General features: G+C 43.4%; 33 non-coding genes across 33 annotated transcripts; 14 read left to right on the top strand and 19 right to left on the bottom strand.

The window, feature by feature from the left end:
* Window positions 1-163: 163 nt before the first annotated feature.
* trnav-aac (transfer RNA valine (anticodon AAC)) lies at window positions 164-236 on the bottom strand. The gene has a single exon. It is a non-coding gene; the product is annotated as a tRNA-Val (tRNA).
* Window positions 237-1,233: 997 nt separating this feature from the next.
* Window positions 1,234-1,306, bottom strand: trnav-cac (transfer RNA valine (anticodon CAC)). The gene has a single exon. It is a non-coding gene; the product is annotated as a tRNA-Val (tRNA).
* A 96-nt stretch (window positions 1,307-1,402) lies between these two features.
* Window positions 1,403-1,474, top strand: trnad-guc (transfer RNA aspartic acid (anticodon GUC)). Its single transcript has one exon. It is a non-coding gene; the product is annotated as a tRNA-Asp (tRNA).
* A 64-nt stretch (window positions 1,475-1,538) lies between these two features.
* On the bottom strand, window positions 1,539-1,611 carry trnav-aac (transfer RNA valine (anticodon AAC)). Its single transcript has one exon. It is a non-coding gene; the product is annotated as a tRNA-Val (tRNA).
* A 401-nt stretch (window positions 1,612-2,012) lies between these two features.
* trnad-guc (transfer RNA aspartic acid (anticodon GUC)) lies at window positions 2,013-2,084 on the top strand. The gene has a single exon. It is a non-coding gene; the product is annotated as a tRNA-Asp (tRNA).
* A 410-nt stretch (window positions 2,085-2,494) lies between these two features.
* trnad-guc (transfer RNA aspartic acid (anticodon GUC)) lies at window positions 2,495-2,566 on the top strand. Its single transcript has one exon. It is a non-coding gene; the product is annotated as a tRNA-Asp (tRNA).
* Window positions 2,567-2,630: 64 nt separating this feature from the next.
* On the bottom strand, window positions 2,631-2,703 carry trnav-aac (transfer RNA valine (anticodon AAC)). The gene has a single exon. It is a non-coding gene; the product is annotated as a tRNA-Val (tRNA).
* Window positions 2,704-3,567: 864 nt separating this feature from the next.
* trnad-guc (transfer RNA aspartic acid (anticodon GUC)) lies at window positions 3,568-3,639 on the top strand. The gene has a single exon. It is a non-coding gene; the product is annotated as a tRNA-Asp (tRNA).
* Window positions 3,640-4,007: 368 nt separating this feature from the next.
* trnav-aac (transfer RNA valine (anticodon AAC)) lies at window positions 4,008-4,080 on the bottom strand. Its single transcript has one exon. It is a non-coding gene; the product is annotated as a tRNA-Val (tRNA).
* A 1,398-nt stretch (window positions 4,081-5,478) lies between these two features.
* On the bottom strand, window positions 5,479-5,551 carry trnav-cac (transfer RNA valine (anticodon CAC)). Its single transcript has one exon. It is a non-coding gene; the product is annotated as a tRNA-Val (tRNA).
* A 401-nt stretch (window positions 5,552-5,952) lies between these two features.
* Window positions 5,953-6,024, top strand: trnad-guc (transfer RNA aspartic acid (anticodon GUC)). The gene has a single exon. It is a non-coding gene; the product is annotated as a tRNA-Asp (tRNA).
* Window positions 6,025-6,194: 170 nt separating this feature from the next.
* On the bottom strand, window positions 6,195-6,267 carry trnav-aac (transfer RNA valine (anticodon AAC)). The gene has a single exon. It is a non-coding gene; the product is annotated as a tRNA-Val (tRNA).
* An 864-nt stretch (window positions 6,268-7,131) lies between these two features.
* Window positions 7,132-7,203, top strand: trnad-guc (transfer RNA aspartic acid (anticodon GUC)). The gene has a single exon. It is a non-coding gene; the product is annotated as a tRNA-Asp (tRNA).
* A 368-nt stretch (window positions 7,204-7,571) lies between these two features.
* Window positions 7,572-7,644, bottom strand: trnav-aac (transfer RNA valine (anticodon AAC)). Its single transcript has one exon. It is a non-coding gene; the product is annotated as a tRNA-Val (tRNA).
* Window positions 7,645-8,433: 789 nt separating this feature from the next.
* On the bottom strand, window positions 8,434-8,506 carry trnav-cac (transfer RNA valine (anticodon CAC)). The gene has a single exon. It is a non-coding gene; the product is annotated as a tRNA-Val (tRNA).
* A 231-nt stretch (window positions 8,507-8,737) lies between these two features.
* On the bottom strand, window positions 8,738-8,810 carry trnav-cac (transfer RNA valine (anticodon CAC)). Its single transcript has one exon. It is a non-coding gene; the product is annotated as a tRNA-Val (tRNA).
* Window positions 8,811-9,211: 401 nt separating this feature from the next.
* trnad-guc (transfer RNA aspartic acid (anticodon GUC)) lies at window positions 9,212-9,283 on the top strand. The gene has a single exon. It is a non-coding gene; the product is annotated as a tRNA-Asp (tRNA).
* Window positions 9,284-10,136: 853 nt separating this feature from the next.
* Window positions 10,137-10,208, top strand: trnad-guc (transfer RNA aspartic acid (anticodon GUC)). Its single transcript has one exon. It is a non-coding gene; the product is annotated as a tRNA-Asp (tRNA).
* Window positions 10,209-10,576: 368 nt separating this feature from the next.
* Window positions 10,577-10,649, bottom strand: trnav-cac (transfer RNA valine (anticodon CAC)). Its single transcript has one exon. It is a non-coding gene; the product is annotated as a tRNA-Val (tRNA).
* Window positions 10,650-10,745: 96 nt separating this feature from the next.
* Window positions 10,746-10,817, top strand: trnad-guc (transfer RNA aspartic acid (anticodon GUC)). Its single transcript has one exon. It is a non-coding gene; the product is annotated as a tRNA-Asp (tRNA).
* A 64-nt stretch (window positions 10,818-10,881) lies between these two features.
* On the bottom strand, window positions 10,882-10,954 carry trnav-aac (transfer RNA valine (anticodon AAC)). Its single transcript has one exon. It is a non-coding gene; the product is annotated as a tRNA-Val (tRNA).
* Window positions 10,955-11,649: 695 nt separating this feature from the next.
* On the bottom strand, window positions 11,650-11,722 carry trnav-cac (transfer RNA valine (anticodon CAC)). Its single transcript has one exon. It is a non-coding gene; the product is annotated as a tRNA-Val (tRNA).
* Window positions 11,723-12,123: 401 nt separating this feature from the next.
* On the top strand, window positions 12,124-12,195 carry trnad-guc (transfer RNA aspartic acid (anticodon GUC)). The gene has a single exon. It is a non-coding gene; the product is annotated as a tRNA-Asp (tRNA).
* Window positions 12,196-12,563: 368 nt separating this feature from the next.
* trnav-aac (transfer RNA valine (anticodon AAC)) lies at window positions 12,564-12,636 on the bottom strand. The gene has a single exon. It is a non-coding gene; the product is annotated as a tRNA-Val (tRNA).
* Window positions 12,637-13,430: 794 nt separating this feature from the next.
* Window positions 13,431-13,503, bottom strand: trnav-aac (transfer RNA valine (anticodon AAC)). Its single transcript has one exon. It is a non-coding gene; the product is annotated as a tRNA-Val (tRNA).
* An 864-nt stretch (window positions 13,504-14,367) lies between these two features.
* trnad-guc (transfer RNA aspartic acid (anticodon GUC)) lies at window positions 14,368-14,439 on the top strand. Its single transcript has one exon. It is a non-coding gene; the product is annotated as a tRNA-Asp (tRNA).
* A 1,187-nt stretch (window positions 14,440-15,626) lies between these two features.
* On the top strand, window positions 15,627-15,698 carry trnad-guc (transfer RNA aspartic acid (anticodon GUC)). The gene has a single exon. It is a non-coding gene; the product is annotated as a tRNA-Asp (tRNA).
* Window positions 15,699-15,762: 64 nt separating this feature from the next.
* trnav-cac (transfer RNA valine (anticodon CAC)) lies at window positions 15,763-15,835 on the bottom strand. The gene has a single exon. It is a non-coding gene; the product is annotated as a tRNA-Val (tRNA).
* A 3,873-nt stretch (window positions 15,836-19,708) lies between these two features.
* trnad-guc (transfer RNA aspartic acid (anticodon GUC)) lies at window positions 19,709-19,780 on the top strand. Its single transcript has one exon. It is a non-coding gene; the product is annotated as a tRNA-Asp (tRNA).
* Window positions 19,781-19,844: 64 nt separating this feature from the next.
* On the bottom strand, window positions 19,845-19,917 carry trnav-aac (transfer RNA valine (anticodon AAC)). Its single transcript has one exon. It is a non-coding gene; the product is annotated as a tRNA-Val (tRNA).
* Window positions 19,918-20,611: 694 nt separating this feature from the next.
* trnav-cac (transfer RNA valine (anticodon CAC)) lies at window positions 20,612-20,684 on the bottom strand. The gene has a single exon. It is a non-coding gene; the product is annotated as a tRNA-Val (tRNA).
* Window positions 20,685-20,780: 96 nt separating this feature from the next.
* Window positions 20,781-20,852, top strand: trnad-guc (transfer RNA aspartic acid (anticodon GUC)). Its single transcript has one exon. It is a non-coding gene; the product is annotated as a tRNA-Asp (tRNA).
* A 64-nt stretch (window positions 20,853-20,916) lies between these two features.
* trnav-aac (transfer RNA valine (anticodon AAC)) lies at window positions 20,917-20,989 on the bottom strand. Its single transcript has one exon. It is a non-coding gene; the product is annotated as a tRNA-Val (tRNA).
* Window positions 20,990-21,561: the final 572 nt, after the last annotated feature.

Here is a 21,561-nt window from a genome sequence, read left to right as displayed (position 1 = left end):
GCAGTTAAAGCTTCTTGAAAGACTCCATTCCTCGTTAGTATCGTGGACAGTAACTCCGCCTGTCACGCAGAAGCACAGGGTTAGATTCCCTGACAGGGAGTCGCTCTTATTTAAATGATTTTGTTGGTGCAGTTTTTTCAGCAAATCAGAAAGGAGTAAGGTTTGTTTCCACCCAGTTTCGAACTGGGGACCTCTCGTGTGTTAGACGAACGTGATAACCACTACACTATGGAAACAGATGTCACAGCACTGTTTCATATGAAGAATGTCATGCTGACGGGGAATTACTCAATGATTTTGTTGGTGCAGTTTTTTCAGCAAATCAAAAAGGAGTAAGGTTTGTTTCCACCTAGTTTCGAACTAAGTGATAGCATGGCTGGTGTTTTGGCACGTAGAGCTTGAAAGACTGCGTTCCTCGGTAGTATAGTGGACAGTATCTCCGCCTGTCACGCAGAAGCCCAGGGTTAGATTCCCTGACAGAGAGTTGCTCTAATTTTAATGATTTTGGTGATGCAGTTTATTACAGCAAATCAAAAAGGAGTAGGGATTGTTTTCATCCAGTTTCGAACTGGGGACCTTTCGTGTGTGAGACAAACGTGATAACCACTACACTATGGAAACAGATATCACAGCACTGTTTCATATGAAGAATGTCATGCTGACGGGGAATTACTCAATGATATTGTTGGTGCAGTTTTTTCAGCAAATCAAAAAGGAGTAAGGTTTGTTTCCACCTAGTTTCGAACTAAGTGATAGCATGGCTGGTGTTTTGGCACGTAGAGCTTGAAAGACTGCGTTCCTCGGTAGTATAGTGGACAGTATCTCCGCCTGTCACGCAGAAGCCCAGGGTTAGATTCCCTGACAGAGAGTTGCTCTAATTTTAATGATTTTGGTGATGCAGTTTATTACAGCAAATCAAAAAGGAGTAGGGTTTGTTTCCACCTAGTTTCGAACTGGGGACCGTTCGTGTGTTAGACGAACGTGATAACCACTACACTATGGAAACAGATGACACAGGACTGTTTTAATATGAAGAATTTCATGCCAGCAAACTGATAGCATGGCCTGTGTTTTGTTAAAGCTTCTTGAACGACTCCATCCTCGTTAGTATAGTGGACAGTATCTCCGCCTGTCACGCAGATGCCCAGGGTTAGATTCCCTGACGGGGAGTAGCTCTTATTTAAATGATTTTGTTGGTGCAGTTTTTTCAGCAAATCAGAAAGGAGAAAGGTTTGTTTCCACCCAGTTTCGAACTGGGGACCTTTCGTGTGTGAGACGAACGTGATAACCACTACACTATGGAAACAGATGACACAGGACTGTTTCATATGAAGAATTTCATGCCAGCTAACTGATAGCATGGCTTGTGTTTTGGCTCGTAGAGCTTCATGATAGACCGTGTTCCTCGTTAGTATAGTGGACAGTATCTCCGCTTGTCACGCGGAAGACCAGGGTTCGATTCCCTGACGGGGAGTAGCTCTAATTTAAATGGTTTTTGTGATGCAGTTTATTACAGCAAATCAAAAAGGAGTAGGGTTTGTTTCCACCCAGTTTCGAACTGGGGACCTTTCGTGTGTTAGACGAACGTGATAACCACTACACTATGGAAACACATGACACAGGCCTGTTTCATATGAAGAATTTCATGCCAGCTAACTGATAGCATGGCTTGTGTTTTGGCTCGTAGAGCTTCATGAAAGACCGTGTTCCTCGTTAGTATAGTGGACAGTATCTCCGCCCGTCACGCGGAAGACCTGGGTTCGATTCCCTGACGGGGAGTAGCTATAATTGAAATGGTTTTTGTGATGCAGTTTATTACAGCAAATCAAAAAGGAGTAGGGTTTGTTTCCACCCAGTTTCAAATTGGGGACCTTTCGTGTGTGAGACGAACGTGATAACCTCTACACTATGGAAACAGATGACACAGGACTGTTTCATATGAAGAATTTCATGCCAGCTAACTGATAGCATGGCCTGTGTTTTGGCAGTTAAAGCTTCTTGAAAGACTCCATTCCTCGTTAGTATAGTGGACAGTATCTCCGCCTGTCACGCGGAAGACCAGGGTTCGATTCCCTGACGGGGAGTAGCTCTCATTTAAATGATTTTGGTGATGCAATTTATTACAGCAAATCAAAAAGGAGTCAGGATTTTTTCCACCAAGTTTCGAACAGGGGACCTTTCGTGTGTGAGACGAACAATATAACAACTACACTATGGAAACAGATGACACAGGACTGTTTCATATGAAGAATGTCATGCTGACGGGGATTTACTCAATGATTTTGTTGGTGCAGTTTTTTCAGCAAATCAAAAAGGAGTAAGGTTTGTTTCCACCTAGTTTCGAACTGGGGACCGTTCGTGTGTTAGACGAACGTGATAACCACTACACTATGGAAACAGATGACACAGGACTGTTTCATATGAAGAATTTCATGCCAGCTAACTGATAGCATGGCTTGTGTTTTGGCTCGTAGAGCTTCATGATAGACCGTGTTCCTCGTTAGTATAGTGGACAGTATCTCCGCTTGTCACGCGGAAGACCAGGGTTCGATTCCCTGACGGGGAGTAGCTCTAATTTAAATGGTTTTTGTGATGCAGTTTATTACAGCAAATCAAAAAGGAGTAGGGTTTGTTTCCACCCAGTTTCGAACTGGGGACCTTTCGTGTGTTAGACGAACGTGATAACCACTACACTATGGAAACACATGACACAGGCCTGTTTCATATGAAGAATTTCATGCCAGCTAACTGATAGCATGGCTTGTGTTTTGGCACGTAGAGCTTCTTGAAAGACCGTGTTCCTCGTTAGTATAGTGGACAGTATCTCCGCCTGTCACGTGGAAGACCAGGGTTCGATTCCCTGACGGGGAGTAGCTCTTATCTAAATTATTTTGGTGATGCAGTTTATTACACTAAATCAAAAAGGAGTCAGGGTTGTTTTTTCCTCTCGTGTGTGAGACGAACGTGATAACCACTACACTATGGAAACGGATGACACAGGACTGTTTCATATGAAGAATGTCATGCTGACGGGGAATTACTCAATGATTCTGTTGGTGCAGTTTTTTCAGCAAATCAAAAAGGAGTAAGGTTTGTTTCCACCCAGTTTCGAACTGGGGACCTTTCGTGTGTTAGACGAACGTGAAAACCACTACACTATGGAAACAGATGACACAGGACTGTTTCATATGAAGAATTTCATGCCAGCTAACTGATAGCATGGCCTGTGTTTTGGCAGTTAAAGCTTCTTGAAAGACTCCATTCCTCGTTAGTATAGTGGACAGTATCTCCGCCTGTCACGCAGAAGCCCAGGGTTAGATTCCCTGACGGGGAGTAGCTCTTATTTAAATGATTTTGTTGGTGCAGTTTTTTCAGCAAATCAGAAAGGAGTAAGGTTTGTTTCCACCCAGTTTCGAACTGGGGACCTTTCGTGTGTGAGACGAACGTGATAACAACTACACTATGGAAACAGATGACACTGTACTGTCTCATATGAAGAATTTCATGCCAGCTAACTGATAGCATGGCTTGTGTTTTGGCCTCGTAGAGCTTCTTGAAAGACTGTGTTCCTCGTTAGTATAGTGGACAGTATCTCCGCCTGTCACGCGGAAGACCAGGGTTCGATTCCCTGACGGGGAGTAGCTCTCATTTAAATGATTTTGGTGATGCAATTTATTACAGCAAATCAAAAAGGAGTCAGGATTTTTTCCACCAAGTTTCGAACAGGGGACCTTTCGTGTGTGAGACGAACGTGATAACCACTACACTATGGAAACAGATGACACAGGACTGTTTCATATGAAGAATTTCATGCCAGCTAACTGATAGCATGGCCTGTGTTCTGGCAGTTAAAGCTTCTTGAAAGACTCCATTCCTCGTTAGTATCGTGGACAGTAACTCCGCCTGTCACGCAGAAGCACAGGGTTAGATTCCCTGACAGGGAGTCGCTCTTATTTAAATGATTTTGTTGGTGCAGTTTTTTCAGCAAATCAGAAAGGAGTAAGGTTTGTTTCCACCCAGTTTCGAACTGGGGACCTCTCGTGTGTTAGACGAACGTGATAACCACTACACTATGGAAACAGATGTCACAGCACTGTTTCATATGAAGAATGTCATGCTGACGGGGAATTACTCAATGATTTTGTTGGTGCAGTTTTTTCAGCAAATCAAAAAGGAGTAAGGTTTGTTTCCACCTAGTTTCGAACTAAGTGATAGCATGGCTGGTGTTTTGGCACGTAGAGCTTGAAAGACTGCGTTCCTCGGTAGTATAGTGGACAGTATCTCCGCCTGTCACGCAGAAGCCCAGGGTTAGATTCCCTGACAGAGAGTTGCTCTAATTTTAATGATTTTGGTGATGCAGTTTATTACAGCAAATCAAAAAGGAGTAGGGATTGTTTCCATCCAGTTTCGAACTGGGGACCTTTCGTATGTGAGACAAACGTGATAACCACTACACTATGGAAACAGATATCACAGCACTGTTTCATATGAAGAATGTCATGCTGACGGGGAATTACTCAATGATATTGTTGGTGCAGTTTTTTCAGCAAATCAAAAAGGAGTAAGGTTTGTTTCCACCTAGTTTCGAACTGGGGACCGTTCGTGTGTTAGACGAACGTGATAACCACTACACTATGGAAACAGATGACACAGGACTGTTTTAATATGAAGAATTTCATGCCAGCAAACTGATAGCATGGCCTGTGTTTTGTTAAAGCTTCTTGAACGACTCCATCCTCGTTAGTATAGTGGACAGTATCTCCGCCTGTCACGCAGATGCCCAGGGTTAGATTCCCTGACGGGGAGTAGCTCTTATTTAAATGATTTTGTTGGTGCAGTTTTTTCAGCAAATCAAAAAGGAGTAAGGTTTGTTTCCACCCAGTTTCGAACTGGGGACCTTTCGTGTGTGAAATGAACGTGATAACCACTACACTATGGAAACAGATGACACAGGACCGTTTCATATGAAGAATTTCATGCCAGCTAACTGATAGCATGGCTTGTGTTTTGGCTCGTAGAGCTTCTTGAAAGACTGTGTTCCTCGTTATTATAGTGGACAGTATCTCCGCCTGTCACGCGGAAGACCAGGGTTCGATTCCCTGATGGGGAGTAGCTCTAACTTAAATGATTTTGGTGATGCAATTTATTACAGCAAATCAAAAAGGAGTATGGATTATTTCCACCCAGTTTTGAACTGGGGACCTTTCGTGTGTGAGACGAAGGTGATAACCACTACACTATGGAAACAGATGACACAGGACTGTTTCATATGAAGAATTTCATGCCAGCTAACTGATAGCATGGCCTGTGTTTTGGCAGTTAAAGCTTCTTGAAAGACTCCATTCCTCGTTAGTATCGTGGACAGTAACTCCGCCTGTCACGCAGAAGCCCAGGGTAAGATTCCCTGACGGGGAGTAGCTCTTATTTAAATGATTTTGTTGGTGCAGTTTTTTCAGCAAATCAAAAAGGAGTAAGGTTTGTTTCCACCCAGTTTCGAACTGGGGACCTTTCGTGTGTGAAACGAACGTGATAACCACTACACTATGGAAACAGATGACACAGGACCGTTTCATATGAAGAATTTCATGCCAGCTAACTGATAGCATGGCTTGTGTTTTGGCTCGTAGAGCTTCTTGAAAGACCGTGTTCCTCGTTAGTATAGTGGACAGTATCTCCGCCCGTCACGCGGAAGACCTGGGTTCGATTCCCTGACGGGGAGTAGCTATAATTGAAATGGTTTTTGTGATGCAGTTTATTACAGCAAATCAAAAAGGAGTAGGGTTTGTTTCCACCCAGTTTCAAATTGGGGACCTTTCGTGTGTGAGACGAACGTGATAACCTCTACACTATGGAAACAGATGACACAGGACTGTTTCATATGAAGAATTTCATGCCAGCTAACTGATAGCATGGCCTGTGTTTTGGCAGTTAAAGCTTCTTGAAAGACTCCATTCCTCGTTAGTATAGTGGACAGTATCTCCGCCTGTCACGCGGAAGACCAGGGTTCGATTCCCTGACGGGGAGTAGCTCTCATTTAAATGATTTTAAATCATTGTGAGACGAACGTGATAACAACTACACTATGGAAACAGATGACACAGGACTGTTTCATATGAAGAATGTCATGCTGACCGGGATTTACTCAATGATTTTGTTGGTGCAGTTTTTTCAGCAAATCAAAAAGGAGTAAGGTTTGTTTCCACCCAGTTTCGAACTGGGGACCTTTCGTGTGTTAGACGAACGTGATAACCACTACACTATGGAAACACATGACAAAGGCCTGTTTCATATGAAGAATTTCATGCCAGCTAACTGATAGCATGGCTTGTGTTTTGGCACGTAGAGCTTCTTGAAAGACCGTGTTCCTCGTTAGTATAGTGGACAGTATCTCCGCCTGTCACGTGGAAGACCAGGGTTCGATTCCCTGACGGGGAGTAGCTCTTATCTAAATTATTTTGGTGATGCAGTTTATTACACTAAATCAAAAAGGAGTCAGGGTTGTTTTTTCCTCTCGTGTGTGAGACGAACGTGATAACCACTACACTATGGAAACAGATGACACAGGACTGTTTCATATGAAGAATGTCATGCTGACGGGGAATTACTCAATGATTCTGTTGGTGCAGTTTTTTCAGCAAATCAAAAAGGAGTAAGGTTTGTTTCCACCCAGTTTCGAACTGGGGACCTTTCGTGTGTTAGACGAACGTGAAAACCACTACACTATGGAAACAGATGACACAGGACTGTTTCATATGAAGAATTTCATGCCAGCTAACTGATAGCATGGCCTGTGTTTTGGCAGTTAAAGCTTCTTGAAAGACTCCATTCCTCGTTAGTATAGTGGACAGTATCTCCGCCTGTCACGCAGAAGCCCAGGGTTAGATTCCCTGACGGGGAGTAGCTCTTATTTAAATGATTTTGTTGGTGCAGTTTTTTCAGCAAATCAGAAAGGAGTAAGGTTTGTTTCCACCCAGTTTCGAACTGGGGACCTTTCGTGTGTGAGACGAACGTGATAACAACTACACTATGGAAACAGATGACACTGTACTGTCTCATATGAAGAATTTCATGCCAGCTAACTGATAGCATGGCTTGTGTTTTGGCCTCGTAGAGCTTCTTGAAAGACTGTGTTCCTCGTTAGTATAGTGGACAGTATCTCCGCCTGTCACGCGGAAGACCAGGGTTCGATTCCCTGACGGGGAGTAGCTCTCATTTAAATGATTTTGGTGATGCAATTTATTACAGCAAATCAAAAAGGAGTCAGGATTTTTTCCACCAAGTTTCGAACAGGGGACTTTTCGTGTGTGAGACGAACGTGATAACCACTACACTATGGAAACAGATGACACAGGACTGTTTCATATGAAGAATTTCATGCCAGCTAACTGATAGCATGGCCTGTGTTCTGGCAGTTAAAGCTTCTTGAAAGACTCCATTCCTCGTTAGTATCGTGGACAGTAACTCCGCCTGTCACGCAGAAGCACAGGGTTAGATTCCCTGACAGGGAGTCGCTCTTATTTAAATGATTTTGTTGGTGCAGTTTTTTCAGCAAATCAGAAAGGAATAAGGTTTGTTTCCACCCAGTTTCGAACTGGGGACCTCTCGTGTGTTAGACGAACGTGATAACCACTACACTATGGAAACAGATGTCACAGCACTGTTTCATATGAAGAATGTCATGCTGACGGGGAATTACTCAATGATTTTGTTGGTGCAGTTTTTTCAGCAAATCAAAAAGGAGTAAGGTTTGTTTCCACCTAGTTTCGAACTAAGTGATAGCATGGCTGGTGTTTTGGCACGTAGAGCTTGAAAGACTGCGTTCCTCGGTAGTATAGTGGACAGTATCTCCGCCTGTCACGCAGAAGCCCAGGGTTAGATTCCCTGACAGAGAGTTGCTCTAATTTTAATGATTTTGGTGATGCAGTTTATTACAGCAAATCAAAAAGGAGTAGGGATTGTTTCCATCCAGTTTCGAACTGGGGACCTTTCGTGTGTGAGACAAACGTGATAACCACTACACTATGGAAACAGATATCACAGCACTGTTTCATATGAAGAATGTCATGCTGACGGGGAATTACTCAATGATATTGTTGGTGCAGTTTTTTCAGCAAATCAAAAAGGAGTAAGGTTTGTTTCCACCTAGTTTCGAACTGGGGACCGTTCGTGTGTTAGACGAACGTGATAACCACTACACTATGGAAACAGATGACACAGGACTGTTTTAATATGAAGAATTTCATGCCAGCAAACTGATAGCATGGCCTGTGTTTTGTTAAAGCTTCTTGAACGACTCCATCCTCGTTAGTATAGTGGACAGTATCTCCGCCTGTCACGCAGATGCCCAGGGTTAGATTCCCTGACGGGGAGTAGCTCTTATTTAAATGATTTTGTTGGTGCAGTTTTTTCAGCAAATCAAAAAGGAGTAAGGTTTGTTTCCACCCAGTTTCGAACTGGGGACCTTTCGTGTGTGAAACGAACGTGATAACCACTACACTATGGAAACAGATGACACAGGACTGTTTCATATGAAGAATTTCATGCCAGCTAACTGATAGCATGGCCTGTGTTTTGGCAGTTAAAGCTTCTTGAAAGACTCCATTCCTCGTTAGTATCGTGGACAGTAACTCCGCCTGTCACGCAGAAGCCCAGGGTTAGATTCCCTGACGGGGAGTAGCTCTTATTTAAATGATTTTGTTGGTGCAGTTTTTTCAGCAAATCAAAAAGGAGTAAGGTTTGTTTCCACCCAGTTTCGAACTGGGGACCTTTCGTGTGTGAAACGAACGTGATAACCACTACACTATGGAAACAGATGACACAGGACCGTTTCATATGAAGAATTTCATGCCAGCTAACTGATAGCATGGCTTGTGTTTTGGCTCGTCGAGCTTCTTGAAAGACCGTGTTCCTCGTTAGTATAGTGGACAGTATCTCCGCCCGTCACGCGGAAGACCTGGGTTCGATTCCCTGACGGGGAGTAGCTATAATTGAAATGGTTTTTGTGATGCAGTTTATTACAGCAAATCAAAAAGGAGTAGGGTTTGTTTCCACCCAGTTTCAAATTGGGGACCTTTCGTGTGTGAGACGAACGTGATAACCTCTACACTATGGAAACAGATGACACAGGACTGTTTCATATGAAGAATTTCATGCCAGCTAACTGATAGCATGGCCTGTGTTTTGGCAGTTAAAGCTTCTTGAAAGACTCCATTCCTCGTTAGTATAGTGGACAGTATCTCCGCCTGTCACGCGGAAGACCAGGGTTCGATTCCCTGACGGGGAGTAGCTCTCATTTAAATGATTTTGGTGATGCAATTTATTACAGCAAATCAAAAAGGAGTCAGGATTTTTTCCACCAAGTTTCGAACAGGGGACCTTTCGTGTGTGAGACGAACGTGATAACAACTACACTATGGAAACAGATGACACAGGACTGTTTCATATGAAGAATGTCATGCTGACGGGGATTTACTCAATGATTTTGTTGGTGCAGTTTTTTCAGCAAATCAAAAAGGAGTAAGGTTTGTTTCCACCTAGTTTCGAACTGGGGACCGTTCGTGTGTTAGACGAACGTGATAACCACTACACTATGGAAACAGATGACACAGGACTGTTTTAATATGAAGAATTTCATGCCAGCAAACTGATAGCATGGCCTGTGTTTTGGCAGTTAAAGCTTCTTGAACGACTCCACTCCTCGTTAGTATAGTGGATAACCATTACACTATGGAAACAGATGACACAGGACCGTTTCATATGAAGAATTTCATGCCAGCTAACTGATAGCATGGCTTGTGTTTTGGCTCGTAGAGCTTCTTGAAAGACCGTGTTCCTCGTTAGTATAGTGGACAGTATCTCCGCCCCGTCACGCGGAAGACCTGGGTTCGATTCCCTGACGGGGAGTAGCTATAATTGAAATGGTTTTTGTGATGCAGTTTATTACAGCAAATCAAAAAGGAGTAGGGTTTGTTTCCACCCAGTTTCAAATTGGGGACCTTTCGTGTGTGAGATGAACGTGATAACCTCTACACTATGGAAACAGATGACACAGGACTGTTTCATATGAAGAATTTCATGCCAGCTAACTGATAGCATGGCCTGTGTTTTGGCAGTTAAAGCTTCTTGAAAGACTCCATTCCTCGTTAGTATAGTGGACAGTATCTCCGCCTGTCACGCGGAAGACCAGGGTTCGATTCCCTGACGGGGAGTAGCTCTCATTTAAATGATTTTGGTGATGCAATTTATTACAGCAAATCAAAAAGGAGTCAGGATTTTTTCCACCAAGTTTCGAACAGGGGACCTTTCGTGTGTGAGACGAACGTGATAACAACTACACTATGGAAACAGATGACACAGGACTGTTTCATATGAAGAATTTCATGCCAGCTCACTGATAGCATGGCCTGTGTTTTGGCAGTTAAAGCTTCTTGAAAGACTCCATTCCTCGTTATTATAGTGGACAGTAACTCCGCCTGTCACGCAGAAGCCCAGGGTTAGATTCCCTGACGGGGAGTAGCTCTTATTTAAATGATTTTGTTGGTGCAGTTTTTTCAGCAAATCAGAAAGGAGAAAGGTTTGTTTCCACCCAGTTTCGAACTGGGGACCTTTCGTGTGTGAGACGAACGTGATAACCACTACACTATGGAAACAGATGACACAGGACTGTTTCATATGAAGAATTTCATGCCAGCTAACTGATAGCATGGCTTGTGTTTTGGCTCGTAGAGCTTCGTGATAGACCGTGTTCCTCGTTAGTATAGTGGACAGTATCTCCGCTTGTCACGCGGAAGACCAGGGTTCGATTCCCTGACGGGGAGTAGCTCTAATTTAAATGGTTTTTGTGATGCAGTTTATTACAGCAAATCAAAAAGGAGTAGGGTTTGTTTCCACCCAGTTTCGAACTGGGGACCTTTCGTGTGTTAGACGAACGTGATAACCACTACACTATGGAAACACATGACACAGGCCTGTTTCATATGAAGAATTTCATGCCAGCTAACTGATAGCATGGCTTGTGTTTTGGCACGTAGAGCTTCTTGAAAGACCGTGTTCCTCGTTAGTATAGTGGACAGTATCTCCGCCTGTCACGTGGAAGACCAGGGTTCGATTCCCTGACGGGGAGTAGCTCTTATCTAAATTATTTTGGTGATGCAGTTTATTACAGCAAATCAAAAAGGAGTCAGGGTTGTTTTTTCCTCTCGTGTGTGAGACGAACGTGATAACCACTACACTATGGAAACAGATGACACAGGACTGTTTCATATGAAGAATGTCATGCTGACGGGGAATTACTCAATGATTCTGTTGGTGCAGTTTTTTCAGCAAATCAAAAAGGAGTAAGGTTTGTTTCCACCCAGTTTCGAACTGGGGACCTTTCGTGTGTTAGACGAACGTGAAAACCACTACACTATGGAAACAGATGACACAGGACTGTTTTAATATGAAGAATTTCATGCCAGCAAACTGATAGCATGGCCTGTGTTTTGGCAGTTAAAGCTTCTTGAACGACTCCACTCCTCGTTAGTATAGTGGACAGTATCTCCGCCTGTCACGCAGATGCCCAGGGTTAGATTCCCTGACGGGGAGTAGCTCTTATTTAAATGATTTTGTTGGTGCAGTTTTTTCAGCAAATCAAAAAGGAGTAAGGTTTGTTTCCACCCAGTTTCGAACTGGGGACCTTTCGTGTGTGAAACGAACGTGATAACCACTACACTATGGAAACAGATGACACAGGACCGTTTCATATGAAGAATTTCATGTCAGCTAACTGATAGCATGGCTTGTGTTTTGGCTCGTAGAGCTTCTTGAAAGACCGTGTTCCTCGTTAGTATAGTGGACAGTATCTCCGCCCGTCACGCGGAAGACCTGGGTTCGATTCCCTGACGGGGAGTAGCTATAATTGAAATGGTTTTTGTGATGCAGTTTATTACAGCAAATCAAAAAGGAGTAGGGTTTGTTTCCACCCAGTTTCAAATTGGGGACCTTTCGTGTGTGAGATGAACGTGATAACCTCTACACTATGGAAACAGATGACACAGGACTGTTTCATATGAAGAATTTCATGCCAGCTAACTGATAACATGGCCTGTGTTTTGGCAGTTAAAGCTTCTTGAAAGACTCCATTCCTCGTTAGTATAGTGGACAGTATCTCCGCCTGTCACGCGGAAGACCAGGGTTCGATTCCCTGACGGGGAGTAGCTCTCATTTAAATGATTTTGGTGATGCAATTTATTACAGCAAATCAAAAAGGAGTCAGGATTTTTTCCACCAAGTTTCGAACAGGGGACCTTTCGTGTGTGAGACGAACGTGATAACAACTACACTATGGAAACAGATGACACAGGACTGTTTCATATGAAGAATTTCATGCCAGCTAACTGATAGCATGGCCTGTGTTTTGGCAGTTAAAGCTTCTTGAAAGACTCCATTCCTCGTTATTATAGTGGACAGTTACTCCGCCTGTCACGCAGAAGCCCAGGGTTAGATTCCCTGACAGGGAGGAGCTCTTATTTAAATGATTTTGTTGGTGCAGTTTTTTCAGCAAATCAGAAAGGAGAAAGGTTTGTTTCCACCCAGTTTCGAACTGGGGACCTCTCGTGTGTTAGACGAACGTGATAACCACTACACTATGGAAACAGATGTCACAGCACTGTTTCATATGAAGAATGTCATGCTGACGGGGAATTACTCAATGATTTTGTTGGTGCAGTTTTTTCAGCAAATCAAAAAGGAGTAAGGTTTGTTTCCACCTAGTTTCGAACTAAGTGATAGCATGGCTTGTGTTTTGGCACGTAGAGCTTGAAAGACTGCGTTGCTCGGTAGTATAGTGGACAGTATCTCCGCCTGTCACGCAGAAGCCCAGGGTTAGATTCCCTGACAGAGAGTTGCTCTAATTTAAATGATTTTGGTGATGCGGTTTATTACAGCAAATCAAAAAGGAGTAGGGATTGTTTCCATCCAGTTTCGAACTGGGGACCTTTCGTGTGTGAGACAAACGTGATAACCACTACACTATGGAAACAGATATCACAGCACTGTTTCATATGAAGAATGTCATGCTGACGGGGATTTACTCAATGATTTTGTTGGTGCAGTTTTTTCAGCAAATCAGAAAGGAGTAAGGTTTGTTTCCACCCAGTTTCGAACTGGGGACCTTTCGTGTGTGAGACGAACGTGATAACAACTACACTATGGAAACAGATGACACAGGACTGTTTCATATGAAGAATTTCATGCCAGCTAACTGATAGCATGGCCTGTGTTTTGGCAGTTAAAGCTTCTTGAAAGACTCCATTCCTCGTTATTATAGTGGACAGTAACTCCGCCTGTCACGCAGAAGCCCAGGGTTAGATTCCCTGACGGGGAGTAGCTCTTATTTAAATGATTTTGTTGGTGCAGTTTATTACAGCAAATCAAAAAGGAGTAGGGTTTGTTTCCACCCAGTTTCGAACTGGGGACCTTTCGTGTGTTAGACGAACGTGATAACCACTACACTATGGAAACACATGACACAGGCCTGTTTCATATGAAGAATTTCATGCCAGCTAACTGATAGCATGGCTTGTGTTTTGGCACGTAGAGCTTCTTGAAAGACCGTGTTCCTCGTTAGTATAGTGGACAGTATCTCCGCCTGTCACGTGGAAGACCAGGGTTCGATTCCCTGACGGGGAGTAGCTCTCATCTAAATTATTTTGGTGATGCAGTTTATTACAGCAAATCAAAAAGGAGTCAGGGTTGTTTTTTCCTCTCGTGTGTGAGACGAACGTGATAACCACTACACTATGGAAACAGATGACACAGGACTGTTTCATATGAAGAATGTCATGCTGACGGGGAATTACTCAATGATTCTGTTGGTGCAGTTTTTTCAGCAAATCAAAAAGGAGTAAGGTTTGTTTCCACCCAGTTTCGAACTGGGGACCTTTCGTGTGTTAGACGAACGTGAAAACCACTACACTATGGAAACAGATGACACAGGACTGTTTCATATGAAGAATTTCATGCCAGCTAACTGATAGCATGGCCTGTGTTTTGGCAGTTAAAGCTTCTTGAAAGACTCCATTCCTCGTTAGTATAGTGGACAGTATCTCCGCCTGTCACGCAGAAGCCCAGGGTTAGATTCCCTGACGGGGAGTAGCTCTTATTTAAATGATTTTGTTGGTGCAGTTTTTTCAGCAAATCAGAAAGGAGTAAGGTTTGTTTCCACCCAGTTTCGAACTGGGGACCTTTCGTGTGTGAGACGAACGTGATAACAACTACACTATGGAAACAGATGACACTGTACTGTCTCATATGAAGAATTTCATGCCAGCTAACTGATAGCATGGCTTGTGTTTTGGCCTCGTAGAGCTTCTTGAAAGACTGTGTTCCTCGTTAGTATAGTGGACATTATCTCCGCCTGTCACGCGGAAGACCAGGGTTCGATTCCCTGACGGGGAGTAGCTCTCATTTAAATGATTTTGGTGATGCAATTTATTACAGCAAATCAAAAAGGAGTCAGGATTTTTTCCACCAAGTTTCGAACAGGGGACCTTTCGTGTGTGAGACGAACGTGATAACCACTACACTATGGAAACAGATGACACAGGACTGTTTCATATGAAGAATTTCATGCCAGCTAACTGATAGCATGGCCTGTGTTCTGGCAGTTAAAGCTTCTTGAAAGACTCCATTCCTCGTTAGTATCGTGGACAGTAACTCCGCCTGTCACGCAGAAGCACAGGGTTAGATTCCCTGACAGGGAGTCGCTCTTATTTAAATGATTTTGTTGGTGCAGTTTTTTCAGCAAATCAGAAAGGAGTAAGGTTTGTTTCCACCCAGTTTCGAACTGGGGACCTCTCGTGTGTTAGACGAACGTGATAACCACTACACTATGGAAATTATTTTTAAGATCCTCCTCTTTGTTTTCAAATCTCTGAATAATCTCGCGCCACCTTACCTCTCTGAGCTCATACGCCCCTACACCCCTGCCCGGCGCCTCAGGTCTGTGGACCAGTCTTTGCTAGACGTACCAAGAACTAAACTGAGGCTCAGAGGGGATCGAGCCTTTTCTGTTGCTGGTCCATCTCTCTGGAATGACCTCCCACTGAACATTCGGCAAGCCTCCTCGCTGCCCATCTTTAAAGCCCTCCTCAAAACTCACTTGTATTCTTTGGCGTTTGACTCAGCATGACTTAGATTTGCTATTGGTTTTACTGCTTGGTGCTTTCTACCGCCTTATTACTTATTACTTATTACTGATTCGTCTGTTTATTGTATATGTTAAATCGCTCCATGTACAGCACTTTGTATGCAGCGATGGCTGTTTGAAAGTGCTCTATAAATACTGTTGACTTGACTTGACTTGTTGAAACAGATGTCACAGCACTGTTTCATATGAAGAATGTCATGCTGACGGGGAATTACAAAATGATTTTGTTGGTGCAGTTTTTTCAGCAAATCAGAAAGGAGTAAGGTTTGTTTCCACCCAGTTTCGAACTGGGGACCTTTCGTGTGTGAGACGAACGTGATAACAACTACACTATGGAAACAGATGACACTGTACTGTCTCATATGAAGAATTTCATGCCAGCTAACTGATAGCATGGCTTGTGTTTTGGCTCGTAGAGCTTCATGATAGACCGTGTTCCTCGTTAGTATAGTGGACAGTATCTCCGCTTGTCACGCGGAAGACCAGGGTTCGATTCCCTGACGGGGAGTAGCTCTAATTTAAATGGTTTTTGTGATGCAGTTTATTACAGCAAATCAAAAAGGAGTAGGGTTTGTTTCCACCCAGTTTCGAACTGGGGACCTTTCGTGTGTGAGACGAACGTGATAACCACTACACTATGGAAACAGATGACACAGGACTGTTTCATATGAAGAATTTCATGCCAGCTAACTGATAGCATGGCCTGTGTTCTGGCAGTTAAAGCTTCTTGAAAGACTCCATTCCTCGTTAGTATCGTGGACAGTAACTCCGCCTGTCACGCAGAAGCAAAGGGTTAGATTCCCTGACAGGGAGTCGCTCTTATTTAAATGATTTTGTTGGTGCAGTTTTTTCAGCAAATCAGAAAGGAGTAAGGTTTGTTTCCACCCAGTTTCAAACTGGGGACCTCTCGTGTGTTAGACGAACGTGATAACCACTACACTATGGAAACAGACGTCACAGCACTGTTTCATATGAAGAATGTCATGCTGACGGGGAATTACTCAATGATTTTGTTGGTGCAGTTTTTTCAGCAAATCAAAAAGGAGTAAGGTTTGTTTCCACCTAGTTTCGAACTAAGTGATAGCATGGCTGGTGTTTTGGCACGTAGAGCTTGAAAGACTGCGTTCCTCGGTAGTATAGTGGACAGTATCTCCGCCCGTCACGCGGAAGACCTGGGTTCGATTCCCTGACGGGGAGTAGCTCTAATTGAAATGGTTTTTGTGATGCAGTTTATTACAGCAAATCAAAAAGGAGTAGGGTTTGTTTCCACCCAGTTTCTAATTGGGGACCTTTCGTGTGTGAGACGAACGTGATAACCACTACAATATGGAAACAGATGACACAGGACTGTTTCATATGAAGAATTTCATGCCAGCTAACTGATAGCATGGCCTGTGTTTTGGCAGTTAAAGCTTCTTGAAAGACTCCATTCCTCGTTAGTATAGTGGACAGTATCTCCGCCTGTCAGGCGGAAGACCAGGGTTCGATTCCCTGACGGGGAGTAGCTCTCATTTAAATGATTTTGGTGATGCAATTTATTACAGCAAATCAAAAAGGAGTCAGGATTTTTTCCACCAAGTCTCGAACAGGGGACCTTTCGTGTGTGAGACGAACGTGATAACCACTACACTATGGAAACAGATGACACAGGACTGTTTCATATGAAGAATTTCATGCCAGCTAACTGACAGCATGGCTGGTGTTTTGGCACATAGAGCTTATTGAAAGACTGTGATCCTCGTTAGTATAGTGGACAGTATCTCCGCCTGTCACGCGGAAGACCGCGTTCAATTCCCTGACGGGCAGTAGCTCTAATTTAAATGGTTTTGGTGATGCAGTTTATTACAGCAAATCAAAAAGGAGTATGGATTGTTTCCACGCAGTTTCGAACAGGGGACCTTTCGTGTGTGAGATGAACGTGATAACCACTACACTATGGAAACAGATGACACAGGACTGTTTCATATGAAGAATTTCATGCCAGCTAACTGATAGCATGGCCTGTGTTTTGGCAGTTAAAGCTTCTTGAAAGACTCCATTCCTCGTTAGTATAGTGGACAGTAACTCCACCTGTCACGCAGAAGCCCAGGGTTAGATTCCCTGACGGGGAGGAGCTCTTATTTAAATGATTTTGTTGGTGCAGTTTTTTCAGCAAATCAGAAAGGAGTAAGGTTTGTTTCCACCCAGTTTCGAACTGGGGACCTTTCGTGTGTGAGACGAACGTGATAACAACTACACTATGGAAACAGATGACACTGTACTGTCTCATATGAAGAATTTCATGCCAGCTAACTGATAGCATGGCTTGTGTTTTGGCCTCGTAGAGCTTCTTGAAAGACTGTGTTCCTCGTTAGTATAGTGGACAGTATCTCCGCCTGTCACGCGGAATACCAGTGTTCGATTCCCTGACGGGGAGTAGCTCTCACTTAAATGATTTTGGTGATGCAATTTATTACAGCATATCAAGAAGGAGTCAGGATTTTTTCCACCAATTCCCTGACAGGGAGTCGCTCTTACTTAAATGATTTTGTTGGTGCAGTTATTTCAGCAAATCAGAAAGGAGTAAGGTTTGTTTCCACCCAGTTTCGAACTGGGGACCTCTCGTGTGTTAGACAAACGTGATAACCACTACACTATGGAAACAGATGTCACAGCACTGTTTCATATGAAGAATGTCATGCTGACGGGGAATTACTCAATGATTTTGTTGGTGCAGTTTTTTCAGCAAATCAAAAAGGAGTAAGGTTTGTTTCCACCTAGTTTCGAACTAAGTGATAGCATGGCTGGTGTTTTGGCACGTAGAGCTTGAAAGACTGCGTTCCTCGGTAGTATAGTGGACAGTATCTCCGCCTGTCACGCAGAAGCCCAGGGTTAGATTCCCTGACAGAGAGTTGCTCTAATTTAAATGATTTTGGTGATGCAGTTTATTACAGCAAATCAAAAAGGAGTAGGGATTGTTTCCATCCAGTTTCGAACTGGGGACCTTTCGTGTGTGAGACAAACGTGATAACCACTACACTATGGAAACAGATATCACAGCACTGTTTCATATGAAGAATGTCATGCTGACGGGGAATTACTCAATGATTTTGTTGGTGCAGTTTTTTCAGCAAATCAAAAAGGAGTAAGGTTTGTTTCCACCTAGTTTCGAACTGGGGACCGTTCGTGTGTTAGACGAACGTGATAACCACTACACTATGGAAACAGATGACACAGGACTGTTTTAATATGAAGAATTTCATGCCAGCAAACTGATAGCATGGCCTGTGTTTTGGCAGTTAAAGCTTCTTGAACGACTCCACTCCTCGTTAGTATAGTGGACAGTATCTCCGCCTGTCACGCAGATGCCCAGGGTTAGATTCCCTGACGGGGAGTAGCTCTTATTTAAATGATTTTGTTGGTGCAGTTTTTTCAGCAAATCAAAAAGGAGTAAGGTTTGTTTCCACCCAGTTTCTAACTGGGGACCTTTCGTGTGTGAAACGAACGTGATAACCACTACACTATGGAAACAGATGACACAGGACCGTTTCATATGAAGAATTTCATGCCAGCTAACTGATAGCATGGCTTGTGTTTTGGCTCGTAGAGCTTCTTGAAAGACCGTGTTCCTCGTTAGTATAGTGGACAGTATCTCCGCCCGTCACACGGAAGACCTGGGTTCGATTCCCTGACGGGGAGTAGCTATAATTGAAATGGTTTTTGTGATGCAGTTTATTACAGCAAATCAAAAAGGAGTAGTGTTTGTTTCCACCCAGTTTCAAATTGGGGACCTTTCGTGTGTGAGACGAACGTGATAACCACTACACTATGGAAACAGATGACACAGGACTGTTTCATATGAAGAATTTCATGCCAGCTAACTGATAGCATGGCCTGTGTTCTGGCAGTTAAAGCTTCTTGAAAGACTCCATTCCTCGTTAGTATCGTGGACAGTAACTCCGCCTGTCACGCAGAAGCACAGGGTTAGATTCCCTGACAGGGAGTCGCTCTTATTTAAATGATTTTGTTGGTGCAGTTTTTTCAGCAAATCAGAAAGGAGTAAGGTTTGTTTCCACCCAGTTTCGAACTGGGGACCTCTCGTGTGTGAGACGAACGTGATAACAACTACACTATGGAAACAAATGACACAGGACTGTTTCATATGAAGAATTTCATGCCAGCTAACTGATAGCATGGCCTGTGTTTTGGCAGTTAAAGCTTCTTGAAAGATTCCATTCCTCGTTATTATAGTGGACAGTAACTCCGCCTGTCACGCAGAAGCCCAGGGTTAGATTCCCTGACGGGGAGTAGCTCTTATTTAAATGATTTTGTTGGTGCAGTTTTTTCAGCAAATCAGAAAGGAGAAAGGTTTGTTTCCACCCAGTTTCGAACTGGGGACCTTTCGTGTGTGAGACGAACGTGATAATCACTACACTATGGAAACAGATGACACAGACTGTTTCATATGAAGAATTTTATGCCAGCTAACTGATAGCATGGCTTGTGTTTTGGCTCGTAGAGCTTCATGATAGACCGTGTTCCTCGTTAGTATAGTGGACAGTATCTCCGCTTGTCACGCGGAAGACCAGGGTTCGATTCCCTGACGGGGAGTAGCTCAAATTTAAATGGTTTTTGTGATGCAGTTTATTACAGCAAATCAAAAAGGAGTAGGGTTTGTTTCCACCCAGTTTTGAACTGGGGACCTTTCGTGTGTTAGACGAACATGATAACCACTACACTATGGAAACACATGACACAGGCCTGTTTCATATGAAGAATTTCATGCCAGCTAACTGATAGCATGGCTTGTGTTTTGGCACGTAGAGCTTCTTGAAAGACCGTGTTGCTCGTTAGTATAGTGGACAGTATCTCCGCCTGTCACGTGGAAGACCAGGGTTCGATTCCCTGACGGGGAGTAGCTCTTATCTGAATTATTTTGGTGATGCAGTTTATTACAGCAAATCAAAAAGGAGTCAGGGTTGTTTTTTCCTCTCGTGTGTGAGACGAACGTGATAACCACTACACTATGGAAACAGATGACACAGGACTGTTTCATATGAAGAATGTCATGCTGACGGGGAATTACTCAATGATTCTGTTGGTGCAGTTTTTTCAGCAAATCAAAAAGGAGTAAGGTTTGTTTCCACCCAGTTTCGAACTGGGGACCTTTCGTGTGTTAGACGAACGTGAAAACCACTACACTATGGAAACAGATGACACAGGACTGTTTCATATGAAGAATTTCATGCCAGCTAACTGATAGCATGGCCTGTGTTTTGGCAGTTAAAGCTTCTTGAAAGACTCCATTCCTCGTTATTATAGTGGACAGTAACTCCGCCTGTCACGCAGAAGCCCAGGGTTAGATTCCCTGACGGGGAGTAGCTCTTATTTAAATCATTTTGTTGGTGCAGTTTTTTCAGCAAATCAGAAAGGAGAAAGGTTTGTTTCCACCCAGTTTCGAACTGGGGACCTTTCGTGTGTGAGACGAACGTGATAACCACTACACTATGGAAACAGATGACACAGGACTGTTTCATATGAAGAATTTCATGCCAGCTAACTGATAGCATGGCTTGTGTTTTGGCTCGTAGAGCTTCATGATAGACCGTGTTCCTCGTTAGTATAGTGGACAGTATCTCCGCTTGTCACGCGGAAGACCAGGGTTCGATTCCCTGACGGGGAGTAGCTCTAATTTAAATGGTTTTTGTGATGCAGTTTATTACAGCAAATCAAAAAGGAGTAGGGTTTGTTTCCACCCAGTTTCGAACTGGGGACCTTTCGTGTGTTAGACGAACGTGATAACCACTACACTATGGAAACACATGACACAGGCCTGTTTCATATGAAGAATTTCATGCCAGCTAACTGATAGCATGGCTTGTGTTTTGGCACGTAGAGCTTCTTGAAAGACCGTGTTGCTCGTTAGTATAGTGGACAGTATCTCCGCCTGTCACGTGGAAGACCAGGGTTCGATTCCCTGACGGGGAGTAGCTCTTATCTGAATTATTTTGGTGATGCAGTTTATTACAGCAAATCAAAAAGGAGTCAGGGTTGTTTTTTCCTCTCGTGTGTGAGACGAACGTGATAACCACTACACTATGGAAACAGATGACACAGGACTGTTTCATATGAAGAATGTCATGCTGACGGGGAATTACTCAATGATTCTGTTGGTGCAGTTTTTTCAGCAAATCAAAAAGGAGTAAGGTTTGTTTCCACCCAGTTTCGAACTGGGGACCTTTCGTGTGTTAGACGAACGTGAAAACCACTACACTATGGAAACAGATGACACAGGACTGTTTCATATGAAGAATTTCATGCCAGCTAACTGATAGCATGGCCTGTGTTTTGGCAGTTAAAGCTTCTTGAAAGACTCCATTCCTCGTTATTAT

Source organism: Hippocampus zosterae, chromosome 14 (assembly GCF_025434085.1).
Source record: "Hippocampus zosterae strain Florida chromosome 14, ASM2543408v3, whole genome shotgun sequence".
Taxonomy (NCBI): domain Eukaryota; kingdom Metazoa; phylum Chordata; class Actinopteri; order Syngnathiformes; family Syngnathidae; genus Hippocampus; species Hippocampus zosterae.
This window is presented reverse-complemented; position numbering and strand designations above follow the sequence as displayed.